The 17,668-nt window shown below is 36.5% G+C and overlaps 1 non-coding gene across 1 annotated transcript; it reads left to right on the top strand.

The window, feature by feature from the left end:
• Positions 1–17,013: 17,013 nt before the first annotated feature.
• Positions 17,014–17,120, top strand: LOC125932522 (U6 spliceosomal RNA). The gene has a single exon (XR_007460665.1). It is a non-coding gene; the product is annotated as a U6 spliceosomal RNA (small nuclear RNA).
• Positions 17,121–17,668: the final 548 nt, after the last annotated feature.

Genomic DNA, 17,668 nt, shown 5'->3' with positions numbered 1-17,668 from the left:
TCGTGACTGTTCTTTAGTCCCTTGATTTCTGTAGCAAGAGATTCTCTGCTGCCCTCTATACTGTTTTCAATCCCAGCGATTAATTTTATGACTATTATTCTAAATTCACTTTCTGTTATATTATTTAAATCCTTTTTGATCAGTTCATTGGCTGTTGTTATTTCCTGGAGATTCTTCTGAGGGGAATTCTTCCGTTTGGTCATTTTGGATAGTCCGTGGAGTGGTGAGGACCTGCAGGGCACTTCCCCTGTGCTGTGGTGTATAACTGGAGTTGGTGGGCGGGGCCACAGTCAGACCTGATGTCTGCCCCCAGCCCACTGCTGGGGCTGAAGTCAGACTGGTGTGTGTCTTCTCTTCCCCTCTCCTAGGGGCGGGATTCATTGTGGGGTGGCGTGGCCCGTCTGGGCTACTTGCACACTGTCAGGCTTGTGGTGCTGGGGATCTGCTTGGGTGGGTATGCAAGGTGCATGGGGGCAGGAGGTGTAAGCTTAGCTTGCTTCTCCTTGGGTGATCCACTTCAGGAGGGGCCCTGTGGCAGCAGGAGGGAGTCAGATCCGCTGCTGGAGGTTTGGCTCCGCAGAAGTACAGAGTTGGGTGTTTGCGCGGAGCGAGTAAGTTCCCTGGCTGGAACTGGTTCCCTTTGGGATTTTGGTTGGGGAATGGGCGGGGGAGATGGCGCTGTCGAACGCCTTTGTTCCCCGCCAAACTGAGCTCTGTCGTCCGGGGGCTCAGCAGCTCTCCCTCCCTTTGTCCTCCAGCCTTCTGGCTTTCTGAGCAGAGCTGTTAACTTATGACCTCCCAGACGCTAAGTCGAGCTTGCTGTTGGAACACAGTCCGTCAGGCCCCTCCGCTTTTGCCTGCCAGACTCGGGGGCTCTGCTTTGCCGGCGAGCCACCCCTCCGCCCAGGCTCCCTCCCGCCAGTCCGCGGAGTGCGCACCACCTTGCCGCCCTTCCTACCCTGTTCCGTGGGCCTCTCGTCTGCGCTTGGCTCCGGAGACTCCATTCTACTAATCCTCTGGTGGTTTTCTGGGTTATTTAGGCAGGTGTAGGTGGAATCTAAGTGATCAGCAGGAAGCGCGGTGAGCCCAGCGTCCTCCTACGCCGCCATCTTCCCAGCATCCGACCCATTCATTCTTTAATAGGGTGTTCTTTAACCTCCATGCTTTTGGAGGGTTCCAGACTTTTTCCTGTGGTTGATTTCAAGTTTCATAGCATTGTGGTCTGAAAGGGTGCATGGTATGATCTCATTTCTTTTGTACTTAATAAGGGCTGTTTTGTAACCCAGTATGTGATCTATCTTGGAGAATGTTCCATGTGCACTCAAGAAGAAAGTATATTCTGTTGCTTTGGGATGCCGAGTTCTAAATATATCTGTCAAGTCTATCTGATCCAATGTATCATTCAGGGCCATTGTTTTTTTATTGATTCTCTTTCTAGATGATCTATTTATTGTTGTAAGGGGAGTATTAAAGCCTCCTGCAATTACCACATTCTTATCAATAAGGTTCCTTATGTTTGAGATTAATTGTTTTACATATTTGGGTGCCTCTGAATTAAGTGCATAGACATTTATAATTGTTAACTTTTCCTGATGTATAGACCCTGTAATTATTATATAATGCCCTTCTTCATCTCTTGTTACAACCTTTAATTTATCGTCTAGTTTTTCTGATATATATATGGCTACTTCAGCTTTCTTTTGACTTCCAGTAGCATGATAGATAGTACTCCATCCCCTCACTTTCAATCTGAAGGTGTCTTCAGGTCTAAAACCAGTCTCTTGTAGACAGCAAATAGATGGGTCTTGTTTTATTTTTTTATCCATTCTGATATCGTGTCTTTTGGTTGGAGCATTTAATCCATTTACGTTCAGTGTCATTATTGAAATATATGGGTTTAGAGTCATCATGTAATCTGTAGGTTTCATGTTTTTCAGGATGTCTGTGTTATTTTGTGGTCCTTGCAACATCTCACTCAGAGAGTTCCCCTTAGGATCTCTTGTAGGGCTGATTGAGTGGTGATGAATACCTTCAGTTTTTGTTTGTTTGTAAAACCCTTTTTCTCTCCTTCTATTCTGAATGACAGACTTGCTGCGTAAAGGATTCTTGGCTGCATATTTTTCCTGTTCATCACATTGAAGATTTCCTGCCTTTCCTTTCTGCCCTGCCAAGTTTCAGTATATAGGTCTGCTATTACCCTTATGTGTCTACCTTTGTATGTTAGGGCCTGTTTATCCTTAGCTGCTTTCCGAATTCTCTCTTTATCCTTGTATTTTGCTAGTTTCACTAGTGTATGTTGTGCAGAAGATCAATTCAAGTTACATCTGAAGGGAGTTCTCTGTACCTCTTGGATTTCAATGTCTGTTTCCTTCCCCAGGTCAGGGAAGTTCTCAGCTATGATTTGTTCAAGTACACCTTGAGCCCCTTTCTCTCTCTTCTTCTTCTGGAATTCCTATGATAAGGATATTGTTCTGTTTGATTGGATCACTTAGTTCTCTAATTCTCCCCTCTTGATCCTGGATTTTTTTTTATCTCTCTTTTTCTCAGCTACCTAATTTTCCATAATTTTATTTTCTAATTACCTATTTTACCCTCTGCCTCTTCAATCAGCACTGTGGCCACCTCCATTTTATTTTGCACCTTATTTATAACATTTTTATTTCATCATGACCATTTTTTAGTCCCTTGATCTCTGTAGCAATAGATTCTCTGCTGTCCTCTATGCTTTTTTCAAGCCCAACAATTAATTTTATAACTATTATCCAAAATCTTGTTCAATTATATTGCTTAAATTGATTTTGATCAATTTGTTAACTATCACTGCTTCCTGTAATTTCGTTTGAAGATGATTCTTCCATTTCATCATTTTGGCTAGTTTTCAGTGCCTTATACATTTTAAAAGCTTGTTTTGTGCTCTGTTCCTGTTATCACTGGTATATTAAAGCGGGGTCATACACTGTCCAGGGCCTGGCCCTCCAGGAGGAGTTTATTTTTTCTTTTTCAGAGATTGTTACTTGCTCTCTATTGTTGTAACTTTGGTTATTTTATTACCCTACTCATAATGATATTTTGGACCCTCTACTGGTGTGCTTTGATTTGTCCTTTGAGTAGCCCTGTGAAGTAAAACAGGCAGACAAACAGGAGCAACAACACACTAACAGAGAAGCAAATAACACAAACAAGCAAATAAACAAAAACAAAAACTAAAGACTAAAAAACAAAAATCCCAAAACACCAACTACAAGTAAAGAACAGGGTGGATCCAGTCCTGATGGAAGAGCACATAGAAAGAGAGAAATTACAGGAATTGGGGAAAAAGAAAAAAATAAACATTGACTAGGCAGACAGACTACAAGTTTTAATCCAGAGAGAGAGAAATGAAAATAAAGAAGGAGGTGGGGGAAATTAAATGAATATAAAGTTACCCAGACAGAGAAACTATATGGCTTGATTACTCCAGAGAGAGGGAAAGGCATGTAAAGAAGGGGGTGTAGAACATGTATGAAGACAATGGATTAAATATGTCTGTTTAGACAAACCAATAACCAGAGTAACCAGCCTAAGGGAGGGAAGAGAGAAGGAGAAATGAGGGGGAGACTACATCTATATATCCAGTATTGACCTAGAGTTATCCCAGGCAATGCTGCAGCACTAGTCTGGAGAAGCAGCGTGCAGGGTCTGTCCAGCTCTGGTAGATACAGTTACCCAGTGCAAAGGGGTGTGGTTTGGTGTAGTCTGGATCCATCTCCACTATGGGCCCCAGGATTGATCCCAGAGGCCCCACATTGGTGGTGGTTGTTGGGGGAAGTGGTGATCCCCCAGTCTCTTTTCCACAGAGCATGATCCAGTGGAGTCTGAGTTGTCCTCACTGTGCTGCGGGTGCAAACAGGGCAGTCTTTCTGGCTCAAGCAACTCCCCTGACCCTGCGCTTGGCTAGGATTCAATATCCCACTCTGTGCACTCTGGCACTGGGGAACTGCTTCTCAGTGTGGCCCAATATGTGGTTCTGGCTGGCTTTGTCTGTGTCACAGCACTTCAGGAGAGGACCGCCTTCTCCTACTGTGGACTGCAGCACCGACCTGTCTGCCAAGCCCCGGGGGGTGGCGGATGCAGGCAGAAACAGGCAGGCTTTGTCTTTTCCCACAGCAATCCAGGGAGTGGGCCGCTTTCTCCTACTGTAGACTGCTTCACTGAACTTGCCACTGAGCCCCTGGGATGGGGGGCGGGTGGCAGATGCAGGCAAGCTTTGTCTTTTCCCCCAGCACTCCAGGGAGAGGGCCACCTACTCTTACTGCAGACTGTGCCCTTGGCCCAGCCACTGAGTCTGGGGGTGGAGGATGCAGGCAGGCTTTGTACTAACACACAGCCTTCCAGGGAGAGGACCACTTTCAGACTTCGCCCCTGACCTACCACCGCAACCAAGGCTGGATTCCCTCCTTCCCAGGTGCTTGAACAGGGAGCAAGCCCCAGTCCAAAGAAAGACCCACGGTTAGAGATAGGATCCCTCTCAGTCTCAGTCCAAGGTCTTTCTCCTGTCTAGATACAGTCCTACACTTCCCTAGCCACTCTTTTTGTTCCCTTCGTCTCTCCACAGAAGGGGTCCCTCCCCTCAGTGCCCACGCGGCCTTTTTAATCTCCCCCTCTTTGCAATCACCCCATTATCTTCTCTCCAGTTTTCTCATTTTCTTCCTGGTAGATTCAGTCTCTTTTCCTCCCAGGCTCTGGATTCAAAGTCCTTTGGCTTCAGAAGTTCTTTGTTTTATAAAATATACAATTTGGATGGAAGAGGCATTACATAAAGTATGCTGTTGAAAAGGAAAGTTGAAAGACCAGTGGTCCTGAAAAGTCACCTGTAATGAGCAATAAAATAATAATGGGTCATCATCTGTTGTTAAGTTCAGAAAATTCGTAAACTCATAAAAAGAAATGAATAGAAAGCACCAATTGTTTCTGTGTATGAGAATTGAAGAGCTGTTATTACTGAAAACTTGAAAGTGCAATGGAGTAAATAATAAATTAAAAAGCTTCTGACTTAGGAATGAGATCCCATCTCTCTATGAAGAAAAAGTGAATAGGTGGGTGAAGGTATGGGTAGTGCAATTTTCTAAGATAACCCTGGGAATATGAAATTCAGGAATTTTATATAATGGATGTGGCAAACTGTTATGTGCAGGAATTAAAATATAACAGCAGCACAAAATTTGAGGCTAATTTTACTCATAGGTAGCAAAAGGCTACAGTGTACCTATACCATTTTGGGGAGAAAATATTTGTACAAAACAAACCCACATGTGCAAATGCATAGTTTTTAATCAGTGCAGCATAGTATCATCTTAAATTAGCACCTGCATGTTGTTTAGGGAAGAAACAGATATTTTAAAAAATCCTTTGAAACCTATGCTCTGTATTATCCGTGGAACAAGACTAACATTCTTAAACTCAGTGCTTTAGTCTGCAGCTTTCCCCATTCTGCATTAGGGATTTTGATTTCATGCTCAGAAGAATTGAGGCAGATGGAAATTATTCAGAATTTGGAAAAACAAGGAAGCTTCAATTAATGGGATGCTGGCAGGCAGCCTCTACAGTGCACATTTTACTCCCGCATACATTTTGTGCATACACACTCATGCATATTATTTCTTTTACCTCTTAAAAAGACGATCATACTTTAGTAATGAAAGAATGCTTCTGAATAGAATTCAAAATATGTTATGTCCTAGCAGTTTAATTTAGCAGTAACAAAAGGGGAAGTATGCAAATCCAATTTTAGAAACAAAGATGAACTGCTGACATATTTGATAAAGGCAAGTTCAATTTGAAAACCAAACAGTGTTTCCCTCAATGTGTGTCAGACCTAATTAAACTTAAGTTTAATATTATGGAGGACAGGTAAAGAGCTCTCTGTGCTTAATATATGTGCGTGTGTGAGGAGGCATGGAATAAAGAATACATTTGGATTCTTACTTGAGGTGTTGGCGAAGGAACTTGATAGGTTATATCAAAAGGAGTTGAAACCTTTGTTCCATTTTTTTCTCAATGGAATATGACATTAGTTCTTGGTTCTTAGCCAGATTTCAGGACAACTACTGGACATAGAATCATAGAATACATAATAATATAACAATGTTAGAATTCAAAAAAATTCTTTCGTAAAGAGTTTTTTATTATTTCATTTTATTACAGGAGCATAATGTGTAGGTGATACAAATTTCCACAAAATAAATTTAACAAAAATATTTCTGATTAAATAATATATTTTATTATGATAAAAATGAACAAATGGTATGGTTTTATAGCCATTTGTGTCTTAGGAAGGTTTCAGAAATAATCAGTTTGAGAAGTGAGAAGAGTCCACCTATTCAGGGCTACATTGTTATTTGTAGTGAAGTTGTGTCATTATTCTAGGCATGTCAATTCTATACTGTAGCCATCTCAATGTAGACAAACTTTGTCCAAAGTTGAACATAAAGATAAAGTCATATTTCAAAGAGGAAGCATATAGAAGTTACTAAGTGCATAGATGCATGAAACTGATACTCCAGAAGGTACCAGATGAAAATATGTAGTTCATAGCCTTCAAGATAAGCTCTTCTTAAAATAATATTTCCTTTAATTTGGGTCGTGAATGCAGCTATATCTTTCAAAGAGGAAGGTGTTAGAAGATGTTGAATAAGCAACTGGAGAAGACAGCAGAGGCAAAGGTTGCCTTAGCAGGATGCAAATTGATAAGCAGGAGGATAGTTCTAAGAAAAATCTACATTAAAATAATAGAACGTAATATTAAGCTAGTGCACTCAAAGATCAATGGAAACAATAAGCTTTTTGTTTTGTTTTTAATATCAGACACTTTATTACAAATGAAAAAAGTAAATACACTAAGAACTGTACATCAAATGAAGAAAGGAATGTGACTTGGAGAAATGGAAACTTCCAAATCAATTAGCAGCATATTATCAGGGCAAACTGACCCTATTTTTGAATAATATGAAACTTCTTGAAATTGGCAAGCCATGGCTTGGTGGCCATATTCACTGAGCAATATTTGTTATTCATTTCTGGGCTTCTGGCACTTTTTTTTATGATGCCTCCATACTGAGTGGCATCTCTTGCACACTGATCTTTTATTTTACATTATTTGTTCTGGACTTTTTTTTGTTTTTTTCAGTTTTTGAAATCACACAGTTTTTTATGCAATAGGAAATTCTCTAAAAGGCAACTTGCAGGATGATTGCTGTATAAAAGGGCTAAGCTTGAAATAATGACTATTAACGCCACTGACTTAGCAGGAATGTCTCCACTTTGTTCAGTACACATTTGTTTTTTTGAATTCATTCCACTAGGAATTTTGTCTCTGACTTTGGGGTTGTAATCTTCTATTCTCCTCTATTCTATTTTCAGTTTGACAATAAATGTTACTAACTTTCACAGAAAAGCCTAAAATTCAGAGAAAAGCCTGTCTTTTGGGCTGCCTTAAAGGGACTATGGGTCTGTCAGTAGTGGGAAGAAAGATTGCACTGGGATAATGGATGAATATTTTAACTGGGTAAAAAATGAGCTTTTTTTTTATAAATGAGAATCGTCTGAACTTGGTTTTTATTCTTGTTTTAATTTCAGGAAGAACATTCACAATATTTTCTTCTTTTTTTTGGTTTATTATAAATTTATTCTCTCACTATTGGTAGCAAGAAAGCAGTTTTGAAGAATTGGTTTTGATGATTTATCAACATTTACATACAAAAACAATTCACCAAATAAATTTCTACAATCAGGTATAGAAAACAGGCAACTGACTTTTCTAATGATTAACTATTGAGCAACATTAAAAATATTATTCAAGAAACAGCTTTTTTCTTTCTCTCACCATTGTCAAAAAGGTCTACTTAATAGCAATTATTCAAAGGCAGTAAGAGTGAAATGCAAAAGTTTTAATGAGAAAAGAAACTGTGCAAGAACTCCATTGTTTTATTTACCATTACACAGTAGCACTGCCACATTTCTTCAGGACCAATACCTTGGAATGCCTTCAATCATGATTAACTACATCAAAAGTCAAGGCATCTGCCATCTATGTTCATATCACAATCATGCCCACTTGAGGCAGAGTATAGAGATGGGAGAAGATAAGCATATGCTCATAAATAAGGCTTCTGTGAAAAGCTATATTGACAGGGCATTTACATTTTGGAAAAAAGTCCCAATTGAAGGTTTGCAAGCATTGTAAAACATCCCTTAATACTCTGCATGGGTGTCTAAATTCATTTAACCAGCAGATTGCTTTTACCCATTAAAATATAAAATATTTTAATGAATATGTCAACTGCAATTACAGCAATGCTATTTATTTGCTAGTGTTTATTTCGTATAAATATCATTTCCACTTCCTTTTTTAACCTAAGTTCTAACAATAGAATAAAATATTCTTATATTTGACAATTTTAATTTTTATTAATATTTTTCTGAAATTTTGTGAGCTTCGAAAAGAAAAAAAATTCGTGGTACTTTTAGGTTCGGGAAGTTGTGAAAATTTCAGGAGAATGTCTGATCTTGAAAGTATTCCAGCTTACTTCTGAGAGTCATGAAGAGCTCTTGATTTTAGAGAAGTTTTATATTCTTAGTAAACACCCATTCTTCAGAGTCCCAGACTAAATGGAGCCAACATTGACTCCTTAGAATTCTTTTATCCATAGTCTTTCTTGATGTGTGTTTGAATCAAAACAATTTAATATTATGAATTTATGCATGTGCAAATGTCAACATATTCCCCTCCTAAGCCCAGCCAAAAACTATTGCCAGTAATGATTTTCTCACTTTCTGGACAGATCATATATTCTGATTGCATATTGATTTAAATGATTTAAATTTTTTTTAAGTTAAATTCCAAAATCGCTTAGGCAAGGAATTTTAAAGAATTGTTGACTTCTTAAATGTATGTTGGAAGTAGAGAATGTTAAGTAATCCATATATATTCTTGGAGACTTGTTCACTGGGGCTTGCTCTAGTCTTTACACATGATGCTGAAGAGGCCCGAAGGAATATAGGTGCTTTCCCAGAATGTCAGGGTACAGACCAGTGCGTATTGCCTGGGTAACAAGTATGGTGGCTCTCTCAGAGGAAATTTGAATGGTGTTATTTTTCCCGTAACCCATCAGATGTGTGTTCTCATATATTTTATAATTTTAGTTGATTGCTGACATTAATTCCAGTAAAGAGCCCAACATTCTGTGAGGATTCTCATTTTTTCTGATCAATTTTCTCTGAAATTCTGTGCCACCTGTCACATGTGTCAGGCTCTTTTGAGGTAAAAGTAGAGTTTTAAATACCAAAAACATCTAAATGTGCAAAGTAGTGCCTTAAATATCCTTACATTAAGTTAACAAACTCTATATTTTAATGGGAGACACTGATCAGTAGTCATTGAGATAAGTTAATGCACTCTAGTGTCACAGACTACAATTTAAAAAAAAATACCAGATCTATCATTATAATCTTTATCATCACTATCATTGTAAATTTATATTTATTGAGCACCCACCATGTTCCTGATATTATACTAAGAGCTGGAAGAACATATTGCAGTAATACTCAAAATATATATTTATTTGTGCACATTAGGCCTTCATGTATATTAGGAACTGAATCAGAAACACAGAAATCAAGTACTATTGAATAGTGAAATATCAGTATAAGAAGAGCAGAGATTGTTATTGATATATTAGTATAGCTTTATATTTTTTTTCAATATTTCACCTTTTGGGGGAAGAAGTTACTGGTAAATGTGCTGGGTCTGAGCAAGCAGATGAGGAAGAAAAAAAAATAAAGAATTGGGAAGTAAGCTATGGGAAGTGTAAAGGAAATGCAGAGTAAGGGGAAGATACGACTTTTATGCAGTGCAGTTTCCACCAGGACTTCTTTTTCCTTTTCTTGATAATTTTTTGTTTCTCCCCTATTCGGCACAGTCTCCCAGATGTCGCTTTTTGTGACTACTGTCTCTGATAGCTATGCAATGATCAATAGGTATCAATAGGGAGAACTGGATGGAGGAATGTTTCTCTGGGAGCTTGTACCCAGGGAAAAATTCACTTATTTGATATCAGATCTGGGCCAGTCCTGAGAAGCATTTTTTCTTTGATTTTTGTAAACAATATTTGAATGATTTGGGCTACAGAATAGTATAGTGGAAAGAGAACAGGCTTTAGAGTCAGTCAAACAAATTCGGGTTATGTAGCCATGAGCAAATTACTTAAACTTGCTTAAGTATCAGTTTCTTTATCTGAAGATATAATAAAAAATAGCACCTGCCTCAGACCATGGTCATTAGGATTCATCATAATAACAACATACAATGTTAAATCTAGTGCATAGAATATAGTGAAAACTAAGTAAATATTAGTTCTAGTACGTGCATTTTAATAAGAATTTTTAGGTAGTCTGTGAATTAATAACTTGAATGTTTATACATGTAATATGGTAATGTCCATATTTTTGTTTCTGCTGTGCATGAATATTTTAACTATAATATTTAAAAAGACTAAACATGAAGAGGATAATAGCTTTGTGTTAATTCTGTGATTTTTTTCCTGGGGAAAAAAACCAGAAAGAATGAGATCAAAAGATCATGAATATATTATACTACCAAAAGGATCAGCCAACTGCAAAGTTGAGAAGCACTATATTAGAAGATCATACCCCAAGTAGACTTATGGATTTGCATTTTTATTCCTGGTCCTATATTATAAAAATAAACTCTCCTAAAAATTGAATTACATCAAAATCAAAAATCATGTTAAATATGGCTTTGGAAATATTTGTGGGATAGACACAAAATGTACTCATCTCTGTACTAGGTCAATAATATGATTACACTATTGACATAGTCTCAGGTCCACATTGCTTTGCAAACATGATCTAAAACCTGTCCAATTTTTTGATTGTTTTAAATTTGTTTTTGTATTAAACATCATTTAGAATGATTGGTCTATTGATTGGACTTGGAACTATATATTTTTACGATAGCTTTTGTCAGTATTTATTTGTATTTATTGAAAATTGTTTCAGAATTACTACTTGTTTTATATGTGGTTTGAGGCAAGTTGTTTCAACCTTCAGAGGCCTCATTTTCTTCCTATGCTCATGAGGTGTGAACTAGACAATTTTACATCTCTGTCATTTCATAATTTGATGACTTGAAGTATAATACTGCAGAATTATACTTGGTAAGAGTGATAGAATAAACCAAAAAATTTTGAATACAATTCAAATAACAATACATGTTTTTTGAAAGCCCTTTAAAATTATAAAGAACCATATAAGAATAAGAAATTATTAAACTTTAATGAGTTTAATTTAAGAAATAAATAAAAAGGTTAAACACAAGCCTTGAATGTGACTAGAATCAAATTTAACTACCCTTTTGGGCATAACAGTATTTGCTTTTCATACTATTTATTCTCTAATAGGTATAACAGGTTGTGGTAATAATGGTAATAGCAGCAGCAGCAGCAGCAGCAGCAGCAGCAGTAATACCTACTATTAGTTAAACATCCACTGGGTATCAGTCATTCATGATATGTATGTATATATTTATATCTGTTTCTCTATATACATATATGTCTTAAATTTTAAGGTAGGTAGCATCGTCCTCAGCTTACTGATGGAGAGGAAACACAAGAGAATACAGGTTGACATCTTGCTTACATTTTAAAATTAGCCAATGCCACATCTGAGATTCTATTCTCAGACCATTTTACTTCATTCAAGGTGTACTTTTTAATCACTCTCTTGAGGCCACCAAATGTCTCCTTTCACTTATTTATTATTTTCCTCCTTCCCCTTCTACTCCTACAACTTTTGTTTATTTGTTTTAGATTCCTAGTTTTTAAAACTATTGACAAAAAACACAGCTTGAAGCTAAAACCTCTACAAAGTGACTTGCTCTGGTCAAATGCTGAGTTATCAGAATATGGATTGCAGCAAATTCATAGATTATATTTTCTGATATATTGCAATGTTTGCATGTTCCTCTTACCTGGTACCTTCTCTCTCTATATTTTTTAAAGAAGACAGTCTTAAATATGCTTAATATACCTAGCAAACATTTTCAAGATATTACTTAAATAAGCATAATTGAAAGAGAGGTATATTTAATTTCAAACGTGAGCACATAGACACATTCACATTTTATTTTCTTTCGCTCTGGGAGGGCCTGGGTTAGATTTGCTGATTGAAATTTTATGTTTCCCAATTTATCAAATATTTACCAATGACATAATGGGCTTTTTACAGGAGATATGTTAGGCTAGTTGAGACATTGGTTCATGGCACATAGCTACTGTATCTCACAACTGTGATAATGGTCAGTGAGATTTATTTTCTCTCTAAAGTCTGAATTCAAATTTCAATTGAAAAAGTTGAATTGGAAATGAAAATTATTTTATCATTCTGACATTAAAGTTGATCTTTAAGAACAATGCATGAAGGAAGATTAGGGATATTAATGGATTATTCAGACTAAACTCAAACAATAAACATTTATTATAATTTGGTAAAAACTAATATTTTATGGAGGAATTAGAATATCCCTTGAATACTCCAGGAGATGTTTATACTCATTAACATGAGGGGGAAACTATCAGCTTTTTAGTTTAATAAAAAGTATTATTTGGGATTTGGAATAGTGAAAATACTGTGACACTGTACTAGAAGTATGAAAGTTCAAGTGGCTGTTTCATTCTTTGGTGACTCCATGTGGGTTAAATTCAATTTGTCATTTATCTTTGCTTCTCTCCTCCTTCTTGCATCTATTTCCATCGTTGATTTCCTTTTCCATTCTTCTCATCCATTCACTCAACAACCTTTGTCTTAGCATGAATTGTGACTTGGCCACCAAGTTGGTGTTAGGGATTCTGAAATGAAAACAAGAGAAAGCAAAACAAAAAGTCTACCCTTAAGTAGTTTTCTGCATCACGCCACTATTTATTCATTCAATAAAAATTATGCTAATTATATGTGTGTCCACTTAAGTCTTGAGGCTATTTGTGACCGAGAAGTAGATTTCCTTCAATTTCTTATAGTTTTGTGACTTTTTCTTCAATTGGTTCTTTTTCTGGAAAGAATTGCTAATGACCAAGGAAAAGAATTTTTCTGCATGTGGAGCACACTAACCAATATTGGAAAATATCCAATTATAATTTACTCTGTCCAAATAAAATATTGTTTTTATAATTTTGAATTTTTCAAAAGCCATTCTTATTTTCACTTTGACCTCAGTAGATAGACTCAATCGTAAACTCAATGTTGGTATATTTATATCATATCAGGTAGAATAATAGACAGATTCATAGGACAGGAATATATCTTGAAAGGAAATTTTATTTTAAGCATGGCTTTCTATAAAGATCATTCTCACATTATCTAAAAGATAGAAATGGAATCCAGAATATTTTTCAGTAAAATATTCTAACCTTCTAAACCCTCAACATTTCTTCTTATTGTTTTAAAAGACCAAAAAGACACAGCATTTGTCAACTTGGAGACTTAATTCCATCTGACATTATTTTGTCTTTAGAGGAGGTATCCAAAAGTGTTTAATAATAAATCTGAAGGAAATCTCTTTTCATATGTTTGAAGGAGAAAATATAGACACATTAGGTAGGAATCTATTCTTTTTGTAGCCAAATGATGCCCTCATTCTATTTAAGGTTATGCATTATCTTAAGTGTAGGGAGTTAGTTCCACTGAAACATCATTAATTCAGCTGACACTAAGGATTTGCTCCTTTCACAGTATAATTAGCTTTATTTTATAGACTTATTTATAATTCCAATTAACTCTATTAAAATATGTATTATAGGGGCACCTGGGAAGACTCTTAGTTTCAACTCAGGTCATGATCTCACAGTTCATGAGTTTAAGCCCTGCGCAGGGCTCCATGCTGATAGTATGGAGGCTGCTTGGGATTGTCTCTCTCTCCCTCTTTCTCTGCCTCTCCACTGCTCATGTTTTCTCTTGCACTCTCTCTCACAATAAACTTAAAAAATTATGTATTATGATTTTTAAGGGGCTATAAGAGGCAATGTGGATGGATCAGCACACTGCTTCTCTGCTACTTGAAGAAACATCTGCAGTACTAATGGTTTCAGTTGTATAATTTCTTTATAAAGAATAGCCCATGCAGGGCACCTGGGTGGCACAGTCGGTTAAATGCCGGACTTTTGGTTTTGGCTCAGGTCATGATCTCACAATGTTGGAATGGAGCCCCACATAAGACTCTATGCTAACATAGTGGGCTTGGGATTATCTCTCTCCCTCTCTCTCTGACCTTATCCCACTCATGCATGAGCACATGCTCTCTAAATAAATAAATAAATAGCCCATGCAACTGTGGCATTAGAAGATTTCTATTGTAACACATATATTTATTTGGTATAAATCCCTTGTATTTACACAATATTTGATAAGAAAATCATAAATACCAAAAAGTCCCCTTCCTTTTAGTTATCATGTAAGGTCAATGAAGTCACTTTTCACCCACCAATGTTCTTGAAACATCTCCAAAGATAGACACTCATTCTAATTCCAATGACGACTTTACAATTGCTATTTGTGTCACCAATTTACTTAAGCTAGCCATACTCAGCAAAAGGAAGGCATATTTTCCCATGAATTCAATGCCAGGCATTATGTTTTACATCTCCCCAAAATTAGTACTTTGGGAGATGAGTTATAGTGGCTATCCGTCATTAGCATCTTCCATCAGATCAGATTGATTCTGATAGTTAAAACTGTCTTACCAATCACAGGCATGTGAACACAGCTGTTTTCCAAAGTGCTTGCAGTTTAAATATTTGTTTACCTTTATTTCCAGTCTAAGATGCTACAGTAACCTATTGATTTCCTAGAAGCTATGTTCTTTTGTTTAGCTATTTCCTGTGCTTTTATTAATTGGTGTGTTGTTTGTCAATCGTAAATTACTCCACAAGTAAGAGTAGTGCTTTATCTATTTTATGTAAGAACTTGAAGTTTACATAATTTCCCTCTGATATTATTAAAGAAAAAGTCTCTATTATTTTGCCTAATTTCTTAATTTTTAATAGTTTTTTTAAATTAATTAATTTATTTTGGGAGAAAGAGAGAGGAAGGGAGGGAGAGAGAGAGAGAATGCACATACACAAAGAGGGGAGAGACAAAGAGAGAGGGAGGAGAGAGAATTCCAAGCAGGTTCTACACTGTCAGCATGGAGCCAAAAGTGGGGCTCAAACTCGCAAACCATGAAATCAATACCTAAGTCAATGATTTCCTCATATTTTTAGTTATAATTGAAAGACAGCATTGATATAGTAGAGAAAACTTATTTATAAATTTTAAGGCTTATATTTTTGTCTTGTCTTGGTTGCTAAGTATTTGAATGACATCACATAACTTTTCAAAACCTTAGTTTCCTGCCTTTCAGATAATAACACAGCCATTAAAGTTCTTTGAATAGCAATACACTATATTAAATATAAGCCAAGATTTTTAACATTGCCTTGAAAACCTTCTGCATTATTTGTGCTTTCTCTCCCCCTAAAAGTTTAGTAAATTCTGCCTTTGTTTTCTCTTCTATTTCTCTTTCCCTATAATGAAGGAAATGATAATATAATGTCTGGAATTATCTTAATTCTTCTTCAAAAATTATAACCCCTAAATTTTTCAGTTTGAAAAGAGTTCATTATTATGCTTATATTTGAAATACGGATATTCTCTAAATGTTACAAAGCTACTTCTGTCTTAACAAATAGGTATATGAGATAAAATGATAGGAGGGGCTATGTTCTTTCTGTAGAGTGAGATACAATTTCTGGAAAGTAGAAATATTTTTCTTCAGCTGCTTCTCTTCCACTCAGCCTGGCAAGTGCTTGTGGGGCGTGCCTGCTTGTCAGCCTGGCAAGTGCCTGCTTGTCAGCAGGAAAATTTGGCAATGTAAATAATTGTGTCATTCTTTTCAGTTTAATGGAACCAGGGCTCCACCTTCTTCAAATCCTTTGCTTAATTGATATACTAAATATCTCATATTGTTCTAATTGAAGATATCAACAAAATTCCACTCAGGAGATGAAAGAACTGTGAGATCTGTTGGCAAAGGAATTCTTAGACTGAAGAGTTGTCATTTCCTCATTCATTTGCCAGATTAAATTGACTTAAAATAAGGTACTTTGTAGCATGTGGCATAGCTAGACAGGAGTAAGGCTTTTTTTAGTGTTTATTGATTTTTGAGAGAGAGAGAGAGAGAGAGAGAGAGAGCACAAGCAGGAGAAGGCAGAGAGAGAGAGAGAGACACAGACTCCAAAGCAAGCTCCAGGTTCTAAGCTGTCTGAACAGAGTCCAATGTGGGATTGAACTCACGAACCATGAAATCTTGACCAGAGCAAAAATCCGATGCTTAACTTGCTGAGCCACCCAGGCACCCTTGGAGTAAGGCTTTTAAATTTATTATTTTGTATATTATTTTGCTTTCCTGTTTGCTCCATTCTGGGCACAAGTATCCTGACTACACTGTCAATTGGGATCCAAGTAGTCTAGATATCATTTTAATTTTGAAGGAATCATTTTATTGTAAGTCACAGACAGCTAATTATTTCACTTCAGATACAAAGAACATTTGTTGAAAGAATACTATAGGTTGTATGCTGAACATTCATCTTCCCAGCATATCAGCCGGAAATAGTAGGGTCAGTTTTGATTCCTCCCTCTTTCTCCTACCTTACATCTGGCTTATTAGGAAATAGCATTGATTTAAATATGACCACTTCTTACATGTCCAGTGCTATAACTCTTATCCAAGCCATGATCATTTCTCATTTGTACTTGTCTCTGTGCTTCACCCTTGGCTTTATAGTCTACTCTCAACACAGCAGCTATTATAATTATTTAAATTTAAATTAGATCAAATTACTCTTTTTTAAAAAAAAATTTAAAACTGTGTTTCACTTTATTGCACTTTGTGGGTACTGTATTTTTAAATTTTAATTAATTTTTGTGCTCGCTTCAGCAGCACATATACTAAAATTGGAATGATACAGAGAAGATTAACATGGCTCTTGTGCAAGGATGATGTGCAAATTCATGAAGCATTCCATATTTTTTCTATGAAGCCAGGATTACATTGATTCCCAACAACTAAGCCCCAATAAAGACAGAGACCCCACTAAAAAGGAGAATTAGAGGCCAATATTCCTGATGAACATGGATGCAAAAATTCTCAAAAAGATGCTAGCAAATCGAATCCAACAGTATATTAAAAAGATTATTCACCGTGATCAAGTGGGTTTCATTCTTGTGTTGCACGGCCGGTTCAATATTTGCAAATCAATCAGTGTGATACATCACATTAATAGAAGAAAAGATAAGCAACATATGATCCTGTCAATAGACAAAAGCATTTGACAAAATACATCCTTTCTTAATAAAAACCCTCAAGAAAGTCAAGATAGCAGGAATATATGTTAACATCATAAAAGCCATATGTGAAAAGCCCACAGTGAATATCATCCTCAAAGGGGAAAACTGAGAGCTTTCCCCGTGACATCAGGAACATGACAAGGATGTCCACTCTCACCACTGTTGTTCAGCATAGAGTTGGAAGTCCTAGCCTCAGCAATCAGACAACAAAATGAAATAAAAGGCATCCAAA

The sequence above is a fragment of the Panthera uncia genome, chromosome X (assembly GCF_023721935.1).
Source record: "Panthera uncia isolate 11264 chromosome X, Puncia_PCG_1.0, whole genome shotgun sequence".
Taxonomy (NCBI): Eukaryota; Metazoa; Chordata; class Mammalia; order Carnivora; family Felidae; genus Panthera; species Panthera uncia.
The sequence above is the reverse complement of the archived record's forward strand: the minus strand, read 5'-3'. Positions and strand labels throughout refer to the sequence as shown.